This window comes from Aplidium turbinatum, chromosome 2 (assembly GCF_918807975.1).
Source record: "Aplidium turbinatum chromosome 2, kaAplTurb1.1, whole genome shotgun sequence".
In the NCBI taxonomy this organism is placed as follows: domain Eukaryota; kingdom Metazoa; phylum Chordata; class Ascidiacea; order Aplousobranchia; family Polyclinidae; genus Aplidium; species Aplidium turbinatum.
In genome coordinates, this window is record NC_137473.1 from 48,687,934 (window position 1) to 48,707,574 (window position 19,641).

General features: G+C 36.7%; 1 protein-coding gene and 8 non-coding genes across 9 annotated transcripts in view; 1 reads left to right on the top strand and 8 right to left on the bottom strand.

The window, feature by feature from the left end:
• Positions 1–19,641, top strand: part of LOC145764360 (uncharacterized) — a 64,508-nt gene that overhangs the window by 21,039 nt on the left and 23,828 nt on the right. The window lies entirely within an intron of this gene.
• Positions 4,978–5,049, bottom strand: Trnaa-ugc (transfer RNA alanine (anticodon UGC)). Its single transcript has one exon. It is a non-coding gene; the product is annotated as a tRNA-Ala (tRNA).
• Trnas-gcu (transfer RNA serine (anticodon GCU)) lies at positions 5,055–5,136 on the bottom strand. Its single transcript has one exon. It is a non-coding gene; the product is annotated as a tRNA-Ser (tRNA).
• Positions 8,611–8,682, bottom strand: Trnaa-ugc (transfer RNA alanine (anticodon UGC)). The gene has a single exon. It is a non-coding gene; the product is annotated as a tRNA-Ala (tRNA).
• Trnas-gcu (transfer RNA serine (anticodon GCU)) lies at positions 8,688–8,769 on the bottom strand. Its single transcript has one exon. It is a non-coding gene; the product is annotated as a tRNA-Ser (tRNA).
• Trnaa-ugc (transfer RNA alanine (anticodon UGC)) lies at positions 14,177–14,248 on the bottom strand. The gene has a single exon. It is a non-coding gene; the product is annotated as a tRNA-Ala (tRNA).
• Trnas-gcu (transfer RNA serine (anticodon GCU)) lies at positions 14,254–14,335 on the bottom strand. The gene has a single exon. It is a non-coding gene; the product is annotated as a tRNA-Ser (tRNA).
• Trnaa-ugc (transfer RNA alanine (anticodon UGC)) lies at positions 17,622–17,693 on the bottom strand. Its single transcript has one exon. It is a non-coding gene; the product is annotated as a tRNA-Ala (tRNA).
• On the bottom strand, positions 17,699–17,780 carry Trnas-gcu (transfer RNA serine (anticodon GCU)). The gene has a single exon. It is a non-coding gene; the product is annotated as a tRNA-Ser (tRNA).

A 19,641-nucleotide genomic window follows, 5' to 3' on the forward strand; every position in this document is an offset into this window, starting at 1 on the left:
TATTTCTATGTGTTTTTTGTGCATACAACCATGACAAAAGGACTTCTAATTGAAGTCTAGTTTTCCTGTTAATCGATAGAATTGTACGAGTGCACTCAATGCATCAGATGCTCTTTTAGCGAAGTACCATACGCACAAAGGAGGTAGCCTCGAGGAAGGGAGGAGGGCTTGGGGGAGAAATCGTCCCTTAAAATTGCATCTTTTTCCTCCCCAAAAGTTGTAGTTTTAATGTTATTACAACGTTTTAATGACATTGGATTACACGTTGAATGACGTTTCATTAAACTTTGGCTACATTCAGTTGCTACATTTTTAAACAAACCCTTTATTTCAAATATTACAATGTTTGCCTCTCCAACGGTTGTTTTGCCCCCCTAAAAATTTTCTTTTGAGCAACGTCACGCACAATTGCCATTGAAGCACCAACCTTTACAATCTACATGATATTGGCAGTCTACCATGGTAAAAAGTACCGATATTCGGCCGGCAGTTGTTGGTGGCTTTTAGGGTAGGCTATCGTTAATGACGACCCAATTCTCCCTTTATCTTTGTATTGCAACTCTAATAAAATCAAGGTCTTTTGGACAAAATTCAGCATCGGCAACAAAATTAGGGTGGCTATAAATTAATGTTGGATCACAAAATCTTTTGACGTCGTTAAATTTCATTTGTGGCATTTGAAACAAAAAATCTCTTTTCAATTCTTTTAAGGCTAAATTTTATTTTACACAAAACACATGGTATTCGTTGGGTGGTGCAAGGGGAAAAGCTGTGAAACTTTTCAATATAAAGACATACTTTTGAGGTATTTAATTAGAATTGATCAAAGCTTTCATTTTGTCGAAATGGTTTATTTTTATCATAGATTATGATCATTTTGTTTGGTTTATACTTTTTGCTTATGAAAACGCGTGGGCTGTTGAAAGAACTCCGTCAACAAGCAAAGTGGTTTGCAAGATACGGGCAAGTGAATAAATACTTTATTAACTAATAAATATGATTGACCAAGACTTTCAAGTTTTGTTGTAGGTGACCACAAAATACTTTCGACCCTTATTCATACTAACATTGCTACGTATTGCTTTGTAGTTTTTCAAGTTCGCTTTTTCATAACAAAGGGTTACGACAAGCTTTCTTTTTCTATGCAATATTTTGTGTCATGTGAAAGTACTTATGAAATTTATAGCCGACCTTTGATCTATGAAAGTTGTTAGCCTATATGTTAATACGACTAATTGTTTTCTTGTACGATGCTTTCAAAAAGTTGACAGCTTATTTCTTTGAAATTATAAGTTACTTTTCTTGAGAAGTCGTCTTGTTTAGCACAAGTCGTAGAAATGACATAAGAAAATTTAATAAAATTGTGGTTGGCCTACTACATACTACACTACCATAATACGCCGTATTATAAGCTTAAAAGGGTCAAATTTAACATTATTCCCAATTTCAACGTATTTTTTTCTTTACATGAGTAATTATGCTATATCTTGACAGAAGAAGGCCTGCTAGATCAATATTTGCCTTGTTGCCTTATCCTCTGTCGTTTAGTCGTTTAGCAGGCTGTAAAAAATCATTATTTGTCAAAGCAAGAGCTCAGCCACCCTTTTGGCGATGAACCCACTGTACAATTATACAAATTAGGCTTCAAAATGTTCAAAGGCTGGGCGTGTTTTACAATATAAAATCCTTCATTCGTATTTCCGAGCTCAATTAAAAATTCGATAATATGGATTGAATGTCACAACGATTTGAAAAATAGTTTGCATTTGGATGAATATTAAATGAGGAAATCGCCATTTTATGCACCTCACGCGGCCTACACGAACTGTTGGCTAAAAGAAGGTAATTCAAAAATATGAAGCTTTCTCATTATATTTTTAGCTCTAGATACAGTGCATGGTGGTTCTGGTATAGATTCCTTCCACGAACCATTTAGCAGCTGTGAGCGGTCACGCTCATTTGTAAAAGAAATCATGATATCACTTTGGCACGAGAGAGTATGCATCAAACGCATCAAACGATATCTAACTTATACAAAGGCTGAAGTCAGCTAAAAATACAAATTTTCTAGTTGAAAAAGATATTAGCCTAATCCCAATAAACATCCAAACTTTTCAGTATTTATCAAACATATTTACATTACGCAGAAATTGCTTTTGGTAATGGAATTTGCAGGGTAGCATTTTGGTGCACTGTACTGCATCTATTGTACCGCGAGTCTGTGTTCAGCAGCTTCAAACTATAAAGGATCATAACTGCATTAAATGGAAGATATCGTGATACTGTATAACTTTTGAACTGTTTTTTTTTTACCTATTTGATGACAATATGCTATTGTCAATCAATACTAACGGCGTCGTGTCAACTTAAAGGTTAATTTTTTCAAAGGCATGTTTTCAAAGGCATTTTTCAAAGGCCTAACTGCTAGCCATGTGCAGACAACAATTTTCTGTTGTGTTGTATGACATGTCTACCCAACTCTTCTGGGCTATTCTAACCATTGTAACTGAAGTCACCGAGTATTTGTGAAATCCCTGATGCAGTTGCCATTGTGGCCTTTGCTCCACATGAATACAAAAAAAAACAAAAAAAAAACAGTGCAAGTTGAGGTTTCTTAGGCTACACTGCAACAGCGCTGCCGAAACGAATGTCACTCAGGAAATCATTTTTTCAACAATTAACATTCTTGAAAAGTTTTATTGGTGGTACAAAACTTACAAATTCCCAGTAGAAGATGGTACATAGCTCGAAACTGCAGGTTTTCGTCTGACTATGAGACTATGAGAGCCAGACGAAAACCTGAAGCATCGAGCTATTAACCTTCTTCTTGCAATTCATATTTTAGAAAAAAAAACAAGATATCAGAAACGTGATTTAAAAAGAATTCTCCGCAATTCTCTGCTTCCCATTTCAAACTTGACAATTGCAATGCTCTGAATAGGCATATATCCAGGGTCGTTGAAAGAATAATTTGGACCCTGTGCCAATGAGATTCACGTTACCCAGATCAAGACACGTCTATAGGAAAAACGCACTATATCTAAAAATACGCGGTGGTTTCTTCAAGAAGTTTCGGAGGCCTTTGAAAAAGTTACGGGCTCCTAATATTATCCTAGGCTCGGTTCAAAAAGTACCCTCTTGGACATGCTGTTAATGCTACTGATTATATCTATCTACTTGTGTAGCCAGGGGTGCTCAAAAGTTTTTTTCCGGCCGCATTCTCTATTGGTGAGTCATGGCCACCTGGAGATGCGGCCTGATTTGTCACATTTTGCAGATTTTGATTACAGCTACTGCTAGTGCTTGACTGACATTTTTTGAGATGTTTTTACTTTTTGCGGTTTCCTAATGACATAAAACTTTTTTGTTGCCTTGGGGACGCAGTAGCAAATGAGAAAAAGTAAGTTGAAAAACGCAAAATCAGACTGTTATTGAAAATTAACAGTCTGACTAAAATCTTCAAAATCAATTTTTTTTTTTTTTTCAACATCTGAGAATGTTAAAACCTATTGTGTCATCTGGGGAAAAGAATAAAGTAAGCGTAAAAATCTAATTTTTAGAAAAATTTATTTAAACGTTCGCCCAAAGTTAGAAAAACCTGGAAATATCTGCAAAATGTGACAAATCAGGCCATGTCTTTAGGTGGCCATGCGGGTGAGTTTAATACATTATACTTTTGATAATCTCTGGACATCGAAGAAATGTGTCATCACGCTTTCAGACAACAAAATCACAGAATTAGCAGTGGTAATATTGTCACAAGTTTGCAACAGACTTTCTGAAAACTCTGCATGTTAGCTTAGACGGGTCGCTTCGATAAACAACCATTTACCATTGCCTCAATCGATATAATGTTTTCAATGGCTTACATAAGAATTTTATTGGGTTAGCTATTTGAATGGAAGCGCTTAGATTAGCGCATATTCAATTCAATTTATTGACTTTGAATGATATGGTTAGCACAAAAAGGCAGGAAGATCTAATCACCACTGCACTTCAACTGCAAAACATCCATTAATTCTATTAAAGAGTGTTATATGTCATTATTAAATTTATTTTATTCCATTGTTTGGTGCTTAAATTTGCATATAATTCTGGTGGGACTTGATATAGCCTACTGCTGAAATCTGAAACAAATCACTTATCATCATGAGTGAATTTTAAATAAGGCTTGTCCATCAAACTACGGCATCCTTCCTGACAGCATCTTTTTTAATTTTGTGTTGGTTGTTATAAAAGCATTAGTTGAAATTTTAGTTTCCAGTTTCTTCGCTCAGAGTGCTCATTACATGCGAAAGAAGGGTTACTGCAATAAAAAAAAAAAATTTACTACTGGATTTTTAATGGCAATCTTCACATGTAAACTTATAACGTTTGGAATGACAATGTTTTTTGCAGTCATCCATAAACCCTCCGTTGTGGTCAAATTTGCTATAATAGTTCACGACATCTGTCACAACTTTGCCACTGCTAGCCTTCAAAATTCGAGAGAACCTTGAAGAAAAACAGGCTAAATAATACCATCGAGTGCAGATTTAGCCCGCAGAGTTTACCATTTGGCGCCTTTGACGGAAACTGAAATTTTGAGTGAGAATATAATAAAATACAAAAGATGAACGGGTAGGCAATGAAGATATACAGAAATTTTAGAAATGATCATAGGAACGCGTAACTACATCCGCATGTCGCTTATCCGCACGCTAAAAGGCTTACTTTTTGTTTGATTGAACTTTAAATGGGCTATAAGAGTATTGAAGTTGGTTTTTAAAGAATTAAAGGTTTGTTATAAGCAAGCTTATAGTGAAGCGTAAATAAATTGTAAAATACACAATTGACCCTTCTAGTGTGGCCGAATATGTCATTTAACGCGTAATGTTCTTATCGTAGGCTATGTTGTTATCGTAGGCTATATTATTTTGTGATATATCTGAAATTTCTTCTGTAAAGCAGATTTTCTTCTCTGTTGAATAAAAACTGTGGAGATGCCGGGGATTGAAGCCGGGGCCTCACACATGCAAAGCGTGCGCTCTACCACTGAGCTACATCCCCACTTTCGACGAGGATGGGATTCGAACCCACGCGTGCAGAGCACAATGGATTAGCAGTCCATCGCCTTAACCACTCGGCCACCTCGTCGCACGGTAACTGCTTGACATTTGCTCACATCATCCAGCTCTGTTTGGCATGAACGTGTAAACCTACAGCGGGGTACGATGCAAATGAAGAATGTAGCCTAGTGTCAGGGCATTTGATACACTTTAAATATTTGATGCAACACTTTTTAATTCTGCCACTTGCTTTCAGCAAAAGTATCCGAAACCGTTATATTATTATTGCAGATCCGTCTTAGCCTGATTGTTTATACACTACTTTATACACTATTTATGTATTCATTCTTTATTTATTTACTATTTGTATATACCTTTCTTAAACCACATGGATGTTTTTGTGAACTTAGACCGCTCATGCAGAACTCATAATCGGACACGGGAGCTACTTTTAAGGTGCACATTAACATCACGATTTTTTTAACCTCTTCCGAAACAGTTATAATGATAATTAATAATTAACTGCCTACATAACCTAGGACCAACGGGCTTCACGTGTTCAAGCAGGTATCACGACAATTCAAAGCAGACAGTTCAAAGCCGATGATTCAAAGACGAAGTTTTAAAGCAAGGATCTCTGAATCAAAAGTCTCTGTTCTTCAGAGATCCCTGGGTTAAGGTTAGGGTCAGGGTTATTGTCTTTATCGTAAATAAATCATCGGCTTTGAATTGACCGCTTTGAATTATCGGTTTTAACCGTCAAGCAATGTTTTTATTGAGACTAGTGAGATGATTCCACTAATGTAACTTTTGTTTTTCTGTAACAGCCGAGGACGATCTTTGTTGCATTTGTCACTAACTGCCGCTGTCGAAAGAAGATTATTTTCTTAGGCTACTACTATAACTCCAAAGATACGACGATGACCACGTTTTAGTGACATGTTGTAGCGCTAAATGACACGTCGCCGAGGTCGAGGCAATTACCCATGACAGTGCTCTGCACGTGTGCGTTTAAATCTCATCCTTGTCGAAAGAATTTGGGCGCACTGGTTTGAATCCCAGCATCTCCATACCTTTTTGGAAATGATTTTGAAGTTTCCCGAACAAAATATTTAAACCCAAATGGGTTACGAATATTCGTGTTTATACGAATAGCACAGTGGCTATGTGACCCACAGAACAGTTTGGCATCGAGCTCAAAGAAAATCTTTTTGCCCTTCTTGAAATAAATATTTGCTTTTGCAAAACTCTGTCAAACATACTAATAAAGGCTTATGCACAACCAAAGCCTATCGAACATATTTGTTTTACGCATTTGAAAGTTATATAAGTGCACTGATTAATTTCCTTACAGCAATGCAATAGCCTACACAAGTGTCATGTTGATAAATGGGTAGACCAGTGGTTCCCAACTCGTTTTTAAGGCGACCCATTTAAAAAAAAAATTCAGTTCGTTAAAATCTTGCGACCCAAGCAAATTGTCGTAATATTTTAAAAGCCATACAAGATTGTGTTGACAAACAGCACTACAAAAGCAGTAACTTTTTCCGAAGATAATATGTTTATCAAATCACTAATGAGATAGCTGTGCTGGCTTGCTGTCAGTGAGTTTTTGAAATCGAGGCGTTATTTTGCTTAGGCATAGCCGCATGTCGGCTTTAACTTCCAGCCGGTTTCGCTGTTCAGTTTTCAATACACACATGGCGCTAAATCCAATCTTACAAAGCCAAGTTGTTGCAAATGGAATCTGTTTTTGAATCCCTAATTGTGAAATTGTGGGATATACTCTGTACATGGAAGCCCAAAAGTGGATGTTTGCAGAATCTTTGGGGTATTTGTCTTTGAAGGATGCAAAAGAAATACGGTTTGCTATTTCTATCGTTATGTCCATAAACTGTTCTGCAACATGGATGGAAAGTTGAGGCAGATCTTTTCCAACAAATGGATCAATTATCCAATCATTTTGGTTATTAAGTGTTAGAGATTCTCCATAGTAGTGCACAAACTTTTTGGCAAACTGTTCCAGGTGTCTAATTTTCGTTTGCTTAAAATCAACTTCATTGCCACAGATATATTGCGTTAGCTGAGGAAATATATTGTACTCATCTCTGGTGACATAACTTTTCCAGAATATGAGTTTTTTTGTGTTAAGCAGAAACTTTTGCGGCTCGATCAATCACCGTAAAACCGTTGCCTTGCATAGATAAATTTAGAAAATTCATAGAGTCAAATATATCGGCAAGGTAAACAACTTTTGCCTTGAAATCTTCTTGCAAAAACTTCTTGGCTAATCTCACACAGTTCTGTTGTCTCAGGAGGATAGCAATCTCCTCTCGCAAATTACAAACTCGCTTTAGGACACGACCTCGTGACAACTATCGCACTTCTGTGTGCAACAGCAATGCTTGATAATAATCAGAATCCACAAAGACGAAAACAAATGCCGATTTAGTGGACTTGTTTTGATGAAGTTTACACACTTCACATCATTCAACACTTCGTGCAGCTCTTGAGACAGCTTTTTTGCAGCAAAGGCCTCTCTGTGGAGAAAGCAATAAGTCCATACAGCACTTGGAGCTTTGTCTTTGATGCGTTTTACCACACCATGCGTGGTCCAACGTGTGGAAAACTTTGTCATAGTTTGTCCGACATAGCGTTTGTGACGTATAGTGCACGTTACAATATTATATCCCGTAACTTTGTCAAGTTAATTTATGTTTGAGACTGAAATTTTACTTGGGTTTACATTTAATAATAATAATAACAATAATAAAAGCAAAAATTGTTAAAACTTCTTGCACTACGATCATGTTACAAAGCTTTCCAATGTCTCGACATGAAACGCTTCATGACTAGTGTTTATATTTTCCAGTTTTGTGATCGATCTCATCACGTTTTAAATTTTTTTTATTGTTATTTTTTTCGCCCAAGATACAACATGCCTGAAAAACAAGCGACCCAAAAAAATTATCAGGCGACCCAATTTTGGGTCGCGACCCATGAGTTGGGAACCACTGGGGTAGACTACTGTTGAGGTCTGTGAAGACCGATTTTACTCAAGAAAACTCACAACACAAACTGCAACTCATACATAGGCTACTCATGGAAACGAAAATTTTTATGCAGATTCTGTGACATCACAAAACTAACCGCGGAATAATTCTATGGTCACATTGATCAATTTTAACAATATGGCAAATTTTGTGAGCAAATCGATTTCTTTTTCTTTCTTGAACGTTGGAATGGTGTTGGATGCACACAGTAGTGTTGACCGGGCTGAAGACGTACTTTTAGATCCCATATGATTTTTATGAGCCACTTCTTTCCGTGACTCCCAAACAAGTAGGCAAAACTACGTCACATACAGCATTTTTTGACGTGATGACCTTTTAACCTTATACCAAATGACCTTATTGTATCAAGTTTTTTTTTAAGGTTGTTTTTATTTTGCAAAGAAATTCCTGGTTGGTGGTAGAAAACTGGTAGATATCGTTGGTTGGTGGTAGATATCTTTCTTCGATTGCGACGGATTTATCTTTACTGGATCAACAATATAAAAAAATGGAGATGCCGGGGATTGAACCCGGGGCCTCACACATGCAAAGCGTGCGCTCTACCACTGAGCTACATCCCCTCTTTCGACGAGGATGGGATTCGAACCCACGCGTGCAGAGCACAATGGGTTAGCAGTCCATCGCCTTAACCACTCGGCCACCTCGTCACATAAATCACGACAAAAAGAAAAAGATGGGAAACTTTTTTTCGTCTCTCATTCCGAAAATTTTTTCACATGATAAAAGTTTTTTATTCTAGCTTGGAGATTTCTTTCAGTTCAGTTCAGTTGTTTTTATTTCTGACCATCATATCAAAACAATACACGTCAACATAGCAAAGGTCGAGAAAAAGGTAGAAGCGACAAAACGCGAACGTTAAAACGTGCTTGTGACTAGAGATGTAAAAAAACGGTTTTTTTTGTTTTTAAAAAAAACGAGCTCGTTTTTTTTGTTTTTTATCGTTTTTTTTGTTTTTTATTCGTTTTTTTTGTTTTTTTTGTTTTTTTTACCTATTTTTTTATTAAATGTCACAATATGCAGCAATTACGGTAAACTCATTGCAATAGCGTCTCTTTCAACAAAAAAATAGTCTCATAACTCGTATAACATCTTTCAAATGAGACAATATGTCTCTCAAGTCTCAACACACGAGCCATAAAGGTTTCTCATCGTCTCAAATAGTAACACAGTGTCCTATGGTTGGCACATCTCAAGTATTGTCTGTAATTTGGTTCAGCCAGTTGTTAAATGCAGTACCACACTCGTGTACAGTTTCGAAGCCACCTGGGATTTTGGTTAATGGGCATGTTACGTTAGGACCAGGTGGTCAGGGTCCTGTTTCTCTACTTCACAAAGGCACTTTTCACCAGCACACCACACCATTACCAGTACAACGTCAAGAGATTGTTCCAGTTGATGTGCATTTGGTACAAACGTGATGAAAATCACACAAGCGGTTCTCGAGTTATAAGTGAAATAACCTTAGCCACTAAGTGGCTTTATAGATAAGGAGCAATAGAAAAACGGCCATATCTCAAGAACCGCTCAACATATTTACATAAGTTTTAGCTCTACCCCCATGTTTTATGGGGTGGGATATCTGTTTATGAATATTAAAACAAGTTTTGGCTACTACTTTTTGAGCTAAAAAGAAATTAACCTCTTGTCGTTACGCACCAATAAAACCATGGTGCGTAAATTAAAAAAAAAAATAATTGGGTAGAAGAAAGATTGATGACAAGTTTGGCAAAAGCAGTGTAGTGCTAAAGTCCCAACTTTTAGCCCAAATCACATTTAAATGTAGTGAAAGATGGAAACGTTTTGATGTTTTTTTATTTTCCCTGAAGAGATTCAATAATCCTTTGTGACGTCATAGTCATGTTTGTTTTCCCTTAATCACACCATTGTGCTGTCATAGACATGTTTAAAAGAAGTATGGTTATTGGTTGCACTTAATCCATCCAATTTGAACTAGTTTGCAGAACTTTGAGACTTTAGCACTTTTTTTGTTTTTGCCTAATTTTTCGTCAATCTTTCCTCTGCCCAATAAAAAAAATTAAAGTTTGCATCATGGTTTTATTGGTGCGTAACGACAAGAGGTCAATTTCTTTTTATCTCAAAAAACAGTAGGCCTAGTTCTCAAATAAAATAAGTTTTCATCTTTGATGTTTGTTTTGTATCTTTATCCTGCATTGTGGGAATATGGGTAAAACTTTATTCTTGTCAGGAAAAGCACTATAAAGCATTTATTCACTATGTGAACACTGAGCACTGAGCAGTGCTGAAAAACTCCACTTTAAAGGAAAAATTTCTTCATTCAAGGTTGGTAGAATGGTAGTTACTAGCAATAGTCAACATGGGTGGTGGGCATTTGAAAGGAACATTAACCTAAACCTTTTCTGACAAATGCACTAACTTTTGACAGCTAAAAATATCAGTGATAAGGTCTCTTGCATTATATGTCCCAAATAATCTGCAAGAAGCATCAATGACGAAGTATCCAATCCAAGATCTTACAACACACGAAAAGAATACTTCTGTTTCAACATTTATAAAGCATATACATCGTTGGCAAGCTATCAGTTACAAAACATGTTTAAACAAGCTATTGGCAATAGCTTGCATTAGTAAATTACCACGTCCACAAACAAGGTAAATGTGTGTACTGAATACTGCCACCTTGTTTTGTCAAAATTTTGTCAACCCATTGTGTGTGTACAAGAATAACCAGTACCACAGTATACTAACATCATAGGCTAACTTCCATAAAAGGAAAAAGAAATTAACTCATCTACATTATGTCATGTATCAAATTTCATTAATTCAATGTTTGTCAGGTCTACTGCCACAAACATGCCAGAGAATGAAGAAGAAAGCGAAACAACATAGGTCCTCATAGGACTATGCAAGAACATATGCTGCCAAACACAAACACTTAGGAATTTCAGCACACCAATAAAACTATTTTTAGTAATTTAATGTTTTTCAAGAGCACTATAATGAAACTAAGCTGTAAATTGCAAAAAAATTGCAACTTTTTCAGAAAAATATGAAAAAAAACAAAAAAAACCAAAAAACGAGTGTTTTTTTTGGCTCAAGTTTTTTTTGAAAAAAAACACGTTTTTTTTTAAAAAAAACGGTTCGTTTTTTTTGCATTTACATCTCTACTTGTGACCGAAGTAAGTTATTGAGTTGAAAAAAAAAAAATTTGGCAGGGTCGCAACACCTTCCTCCGAATGAAGCAAAAATATACCACTCAAGAGATGTGAATGTTGTCGACTTCTCGTTCTCGAACTGCCGTTCAGGCAACAGTCGCGTTGGTTCAATACGCTTCTTCTTCAACAGATTAATCATGTTTGATCAACTGTGACCTCACATATGAACCAGTGGCGTACCGTGACCACTTTGACAGGGTGTTCAGTGACGGCAAAGCAACAGCGGGGGGTCTGAGGGGCCTCCCCCACAAAATTTTTTAAATTAACATTGAATTTGGTGCGTTCAGAGAGCATTTTCAGCACAAATTCTGAACATGAACAGAACTGACAAAAATAATGTTGTCGGAATGGAGAAGAATACAAAATAGATATTTATTTGACAGCGCATTGAATGAAAGACTTAATAATATCAAACATTAAGTTGCATTTCTAAAGTCACATACTTCAGTTCACTTTTTATTTCCGACCATCAAAACGAACAATATCACTTGCCATAACACAGCAGGAGTCTGAAAAAACGCGAAAGTTAAAGCGTGCTCGAGATGGTAATGATTTACTTCATGCAAGGATTAGGCACGGTCGCAACACCTTGAGAAATGTACAAGCAAATTAAAAACAAACAGGTGAAAGTTAAAACAAAAAACAATAGCAAAGCAACTCGATAATAAACAAGAAAAGAAAGTCGGTTGCTATGTTGGTCGGCTGTACTTTTATCCGCCGTAGCCTACTACTTAGTAAAAACGAAAATGTTTAACACCTCGACTACAGAAGGAAAATTCATCTATAGCATAATTCGATTCTTCTTGTTTGTGCAATAAATTTTTGAATTACATCGTCGTAGAAAGCTTGCTTTTGCTTCAGTTGTAGCAAAAGTTGTTTCCAGCGCTGATCACCTCAAACTCTAATCCAACAAGCTAAAACTTGCTATTGCCTGGGATTCCCCCAATGACGCGCCAAGGTGTGCAGATCAGCGAGTGCACAGCCTGGCTGACCTAAAACCATTGCTGTTTTCGCTGCCTTGTGACGTCATTTTTCTTAATTGTTTATTTTAAATAGCACTCGCCAAGGTGTCAGTGCACACCCAGCTTAAAGGTAATGACCGAAAAAAATTAAAGGCAATGACCTCAAACGTTGGAGTATTAAAATTAGAAGGGGAGGACGAGTTTTGCAATTGAAAAGAAAGCAATCAGCATGCAGCAAGATGTTAGAATATCATGAAAGTAAAGAACATCGACAACCGATGGAAATTTTCTTTTTTCCTGGATTTCTTGAGGTGTGCAGTGCACACCTTGAACACCCTGAATATACGCCACTGATATGAACCCCCTCTATTTTGTTCTGTCTTTTGTTTTTATTAGTACTTTTGGCATGCTTTTCATTCCAGTAATTTGCTTTGTAGAAATGAGGTTTAGAGACACATTGTGAGTAGCCACACTATATTATGTGAGTAGCCTACATACACTGACAACCATTACAATGACAGTTACTTACTTACTTATAGGTTCTAAAAGCATAAAAAAGCTAAACAGCAGTAATAGAACGTAAGTTTTGTTTGATACAAAATTTTGGTTATGATTGCCGCAAAACAACCTTACTCCCTACAAATTGTAGGCTACACATAATAAAAAGTCAGCTACTTTACGTATGATAACAGCGTGGGCTATGATAGAAAACAACACAGAAGTGTCAGTTGCAGTACGGTTCATTAAAGTATCGGGTCGCGGTCGATTGAAGACAATGTCTTAACAGGAAATGCTATTGATTAAACTTAAATTTGCGCTAAAAAAGGAATTAAAATAAAGTTGTTCGGAGCAGCTCACATAACCACGAAAAGCAATGCAGCAATTGTATGAGATAAACTAGCATTTTTTAAATTACTGGTTTCAAGTTTACTTTGTATGGAAATTATTTTTTTATTACCGTTATAATTTCTTTTTTCTTGTATGTCAGTGGAAATGATTTTTTTTTTTGAGTGTTCGAAACATCTGAAGACAATATTAGCCTATACTTTTAATTAAAGCCTTCAAATGTTTTTTAAGAGAATTGAACTATTTTTTATTGTTTCTTTCATCTCCTTTGTTCATGTCAGTTTTGTTTCAGGATAATTTGCTTTTGATTCTGCTTTTTTAACTATTTGCTTACGTCACAATGTTGTTGCTACATGCTAATTTGCCTTGCTGATTTGATGCACATGCTGATTTGATTGCACATGCTGATTTGATTTGCCGCAATTCATTTTCTGACTTGGTGAGCCTTGCGACAGAGAGGAGGTGCGTTAAAATGTCGCTGTCACATTTGGATTGCCCATGGTATCAAGGCTTTCATCAATTCATTTTGCGCATTTTGTGACGATAAGGTGCGTTGAAATGTCATGGCAATATATGGCATGCTGCAAAACTCCAGCCCGCTGATTTCAGCACGTCAGATGCCTGGTCCGAGGAATTGAGCACTGTGCCAAAAATAAAGTCTCGCCTCACTCTATTCGATGTCTCTCCTGCCTCTTCACTCCCACTTGGTTCTGAACTTCAGAGAAGGGAGTGGGTGACACTGAACCGAATAAGAACGGGAGTTGGCCGCTTCAATGCTTGCTTGACACGCTGGGGCATAAGGGACTCTGCTGCTTGTCAGTGCGGTGCGACGGAGCAAACAGCTAACCACATCATCTTTGGGTGTCCCATTTATTCCCCTCCCAATGGAATAACAGGCCTCCGCACAATTGACGATCTGACGAAAAGTTGGCTCCAAGTCCTTCCATTCGGCTGATCACAAACTTTCTGCTTCATACGAACGACGACGACGGCAATATATGGCATTATAATTGGCAATATAATGGCAACTTAGTAGGTCAATGACAAAACTATGGAGATGCCGGGGATTGAACCCGGGGCCTCACACATGCAAAGCGTGCGCTCTACCACTGAGCTACATCCCCACTTTCGACGAGGATGGGATTCGAACCCACGCGTGCAGAGCACAATGGATTAGCAGTCCATCGCCTTAACCACTCGGCCACCTCGTCACATAAATCACGACAAAAAGAAAAAGATGGGAAACTTGTTTGTCTCTCATTCCGAAATTTTTTTCATATTATAGAAGTTTTCCATTCTATCTTGGAGATTTTTTTGATTTTTTATTCCATCTTCTACGTACAAATTTTGTGATTTTTGCATTTGTATATGTCACAATTTATGCAATTGTTTCTGGCTTACACTTTAATCTAGAAAATAGCGAAAGGAAAACAGCACATTTTGACTCTGTTAACTTTTTAGCCGAGTTTGACTTACACGTTCACATTGATTCATCACAAAGTTTCTCCTTTCATTCGAAGTAAACCAGACCATCAGCTAATTCTGTTATCCCAAGCGCTCTTCGTGCCGCCGCATAATGTTATTGTTTCTCAGACTGTTTGAATAATTGTTGAAGTCACCAAGTGTTCACACAGAATAGAATCATGTAGTGCATTTAAATGACTGAATGAAGCAAAAATATACCACTCAAGAGATGTGAATGTTGTCGACTTCTCGTTCACGAACTGCCGTTCAGGCAACAGTCGCGTTGTTTCAATACGCTTCTTCTTCAACTGATTAATCATGTTTGATCAACTGTGACCTCACATATGAACCCCCTCCATTTTGTTCTGTCGTTTGTTTTTGTTAGTACTTTCGGCATGCTTTTCATTCCAGTAATTTGCTTTGTAGAAATGAAGTTTAGAGACACATTGTGAGTAGCCACACTACGACAATTTGCACTTCGTTGAAGCCGCAACTAATTACCATTTTGTCATAAAAACTGACTTCAATGCCCAATTCAATCAGCACCCATCTTCTTCAAAGTAGGCTTATCCAAAACAAGTGATTTTAAGGAAACTGACATATGCTGGCACCATAATCAATGCAATACACAAGCAACTAGGGCCGTTTAGAAAATAATTTGGGCCCGGTACCAATTAGATCTTCAAGTCCCAACTCAAGATATTTCAAACAAAAATGCACTATATATGTAAAGAATACGCGGTGGTTTCTTCATATTTCCGCGCCCTTTAAAAAGATTACCGGCCCCTAAATCATCCTTGCTCAGGTTTAAAAGTACCCCCTGAACCCCTGTCAACACTACTGCAAGCAACAATAGATGCTCTATTCGACCTAAATGTGGCACTCTGGTATACGTGAGATTCGATTGTCGTTACGTCACCAAAGTCTCAAAAGGGCTGTGGCCACAAACCTTTGCTTTGGATTTTCGAATTTGTATTGTATTTCGGTTCCAAACTTTCCCGTTGACCTATACGTTTGTTGTTAAACATCTTTCTTTCACTATAGTGGTTAACAAACTGACTTGAACTGCTTAATCCAAACAGTTAGCACCAGAATAACATATTTTTAGTCGCTGGAAGATAATCTTCATGCCTGAAACTGAAGAGATACTTGCAAAACAAATGTACCTGCGTGTAACTGAACAAGCAAAACGTAGCATTGTAATCTCGAAATTATGTTTAATAATTGGATAATTTTTTTCAAGAAAATAAAAGCAATCTTGATATGCTATGTTTTTTTTTTCAAGATTGTGCTACTGACAACCATTATAATGACAGTTACTTACTTACTTATAGGTTCTAAAAGCATAAAAAAAAGGTAAACAGCAGTAATAGAACGTAAGTTTTGTTTGATACAAAATTTTGGTTATGATTGCCGCAAAATCACTTTACTTCGTACAAATTGTACACATACTAAAAAGTCAGCTATTTTGCGAAGGATAACAGCGTGGGCTGTGATAGAAAACAACACAGATGTGTCAGTTGCAGTACGGTTCATAAAAGTATCTGGTCGCGGTCGATTGCAGACCATGTCCTAACACAGGGGCGTCCAACCAGTGGCCCGCGAGAAGTTTCTGAGTGGCCCGCGTGATATTTTTCGAAATGACATATATTATATAATCAACTCAATCGCCAACGTAATTTATGGCGAACTTACCATCCGATAAATTGGCATTTATTGTTTGCTTTCTTTCTTTATTACTCTATAATCCCTAGTGCATGGGGTGCGCAACTGTTCAAGTTAATTTTATTGTATTACAATGCACATTGTTAGGCATCACATTTTCCACATTGTTGCGTCCATCCTTTTCCACACAATAGTACTGGTGCTTCAAGAGTCAGTCAATTAGCAATATTTCTTGCTTATAGCGAGAGAAGTTCAAAACTTTCTATTGCTAAAATTTTACAAAAAAAATTGTTTCTTAAGAAAAAGATCAGAGGATTCATAGATTGGCAGTTTTCGTGACATCATTATTCGGTAGCACTTACTTTTGCGAGCAAGTTTTTTGCGGATGAACCTAGGGACAGCCGGACAATACATTACTGGACGCGCAACCCCGCTGTTCCGGCAACATCAGAAGGGTCAATTGCCAATTTACATTTTTTACGCTTTGCTGCTGGCTTGCTTTCAACTAAAATCCTTAAACCACTTTAAAACCAACTTCACTCTTCTTATATAGCCTAACCCATAAAATGTACAAACACATTTCTAAGATTAGAATTTGAGTGTAAGGGTTTTAATTAAAAATTATCAGACAGTCATTTTTAAGATTACAAATTAGCAGTAAATACTCAAGTGGCCCACGCAACCATTTGTAAACTACATGTGGCCCTTTGGCCAAAAAGGTTGGACACCCCTGTCCTAACAGGAAATGCTATTGATTAAACTTTAATTTGGGCTAAAAAAGGAATTAAAATAAAGTTGTTCGGAGCAGCTCACATAACCACGAAAAGCAATGCAGCAATTGTATGAGATAAACTAGCATTTTATAAAGTTACTGGTTTCAAGTTTACTTTGTACGGAATTGTTTTCTTTTTATTACCGTTATAATTTCCTTTTTCTTGTACAGTATAGGCTATGTCAGTGAAAATGATTTTTTTTTTAAGTGTTCGAAACATTTGAAGACAAAATTAGCCTATACTTTCAAAGCCTTCAAATGGTTTTCAAGAGAACTGAGCTATTTTTTATTGTTTCTTTTGTATCCTTTGCTCATGTCAGCTTTGTTTCAGGATAGTTTGCTTTCTTTTATTTCTGCTTTTTTAACCACTTGCTTACGTTACAGTGTTGTTGCCACATGCTTATTTTTTTCTGTCATTAAATTAACTCTTGTTACAGAGAGGAGGTGCGTTAAAATGTTGCTGTCACATTTGGATTACCGCACTAACATTTTAACGTACCTCCAATGCCCATGGTATCGAGACTTTCATCAATTCATTTTGCGCATGTTGTAACGATAAAGCGTATTTGGTTGAATGTTGGTCAATGACAAAACTATGGAGATGCCGGGGATTGAACCCGGGGCCTCACACATGCAAAGCGTGCGCTCTACCACTGAGCTACATCCCCACTTCCGACGAGGATGGGATTCGAACCCACGCGTGCAGAGCACAATGGATTAGCAGTCCATCGCCTTAACCACTCGGCCACCTCGTCACATGCTTACGTAAACAGTTTAATTTCATCTAGCTTCCACGCACGCGTGTTAAAAAAATGTCTGTGAAAAAATGTGGATTACAAGGATTCTGATTTCTGAGTATTAATATCAAGGATTTAATAATTCATGGTCATACTTTTATATAGGTGTAGTGCTGCGCCACAAATACACATAGGCTACTCCTTTTTTGAACTGTGATATTGCATAATTGATTACGACTTGAAAGCTACAGCATTTCATTGTTTTGAATGCACTTTTTGTCTTTTCGATTACGTCTTCCCAAAGTCATATGTAATATGATAGGGCTACTGCTGCATAAACTATTTGTTGCAGCACTTAAAGATATGCAAAGAATAGGGTAGGTTACTGGTAAGAAAACTATTTTTGTAGCACCGCAGCCTACAATTAAAAAACATTTTCTAAAACATCCGGGTATTTCACTAACATTTGTTATCGATTTTATGCCCTTTAGAAGTCCATGGCTACAGCATTAAATAATTATTTTTTTTGTTTTGAAACCATGTATCTTTAAGAAGAAAATTTTACAAATTATTTTTTTGCAACATGGCACCATCTTTACAGCAGTGTGCAGTTGTACATAATTTCCTTTTTTATAATGAGTAGGTTTCTGTCTCCCAGACAGCAAAATCTGTCAGTTTGCTGTCTGGGTTTGTAAAGCGGTTTACAAGCAAAGGCATTCGCAAAAAATGTTTTTTTAAAACTTCGTTTTGTTAACTTTTTCTACGAGATGCAGTATGTGAAGTCTTGTCGGTATGTTCGGATTTATTTTGATATTGTAATCTCTTCAATCACACAAACAATTTTTGCTAAAGAATAAAAAATTGACTGCAAAAAGTAGACAATTTTGTGTATTCCGCCATAAATTTTGAATTGAAAAAAAAAAAATTAATCGAGAAAAATTGATAACTGAAAGATGAAGAAATTCTTTGTTTTAACTTCGTCATGGTTGCCAAGAGATGCGACCTGATTTGTTACATTTTGCAGACTGCTCCAGACTTTGTCCATTTTTGGCAACCTATCTATTTGAATGAAGTTTTCTGAAAACATTATTTTGGCGTTGTTTTACTGTCTTTCCCAGGTGATACAATGGGTTTTAACATCCTCAGGCTTCAAAAAACAAACAAAATTTAATTCAGACAATTCCAGTAAGACTGTTGGCCACTTTTTAACAGACTGATTGAACGTTTTTTAATTTACATTTCTCAATTTTTACTATTTCTCCAAGGCAACAAAAAGCTTTTATGTTATTATGATTTATCAAAAAGTGAAAAAATCTGATTTTCAGTAAAATTTCAGTCAGACAGTTAAGGTCGTAAAAATCCACAAAATGTGAAACATGAGAACTCGCGTGATTTCGTTTGCTTCGTTTCGAGCCGTTTTTAATATTTCGGCTCACCATCACGAATTTTTTTCCTTATAAACGCACTTCCAAGATTTTCTGCTATAAAGTTATTTTGCATTGCGCAAAGCAAAAGAAATATACTTGCGACTACCCAGACAGGAAAACCCCTCATTTTTACATCAATTCAACGTCTGCTAAGGTTAAAGTGATGTAGAAATTACTTGTTTTGCTATTTGGGTAATGATGTTTGTAATGTTATGTGATAAAAAGATAATTACAACATTTTAATATTGCGCCTTCGATTTTCTATTTAATGATTTATAAAGAGTTCCACATTTTCCAGCATTGACGTGCTCGTAGGCCTATAGCCTATCGCTTGTTGTAGCCAGAACTGTAGCAGTAGCCGACTATCTTTTTCGTGTAGGATACGTTTAGGACGAAAAATAAAATGATGCTCTATTTATAGCTTATCCTGTGTGTTTTAGACGGCACTGAAA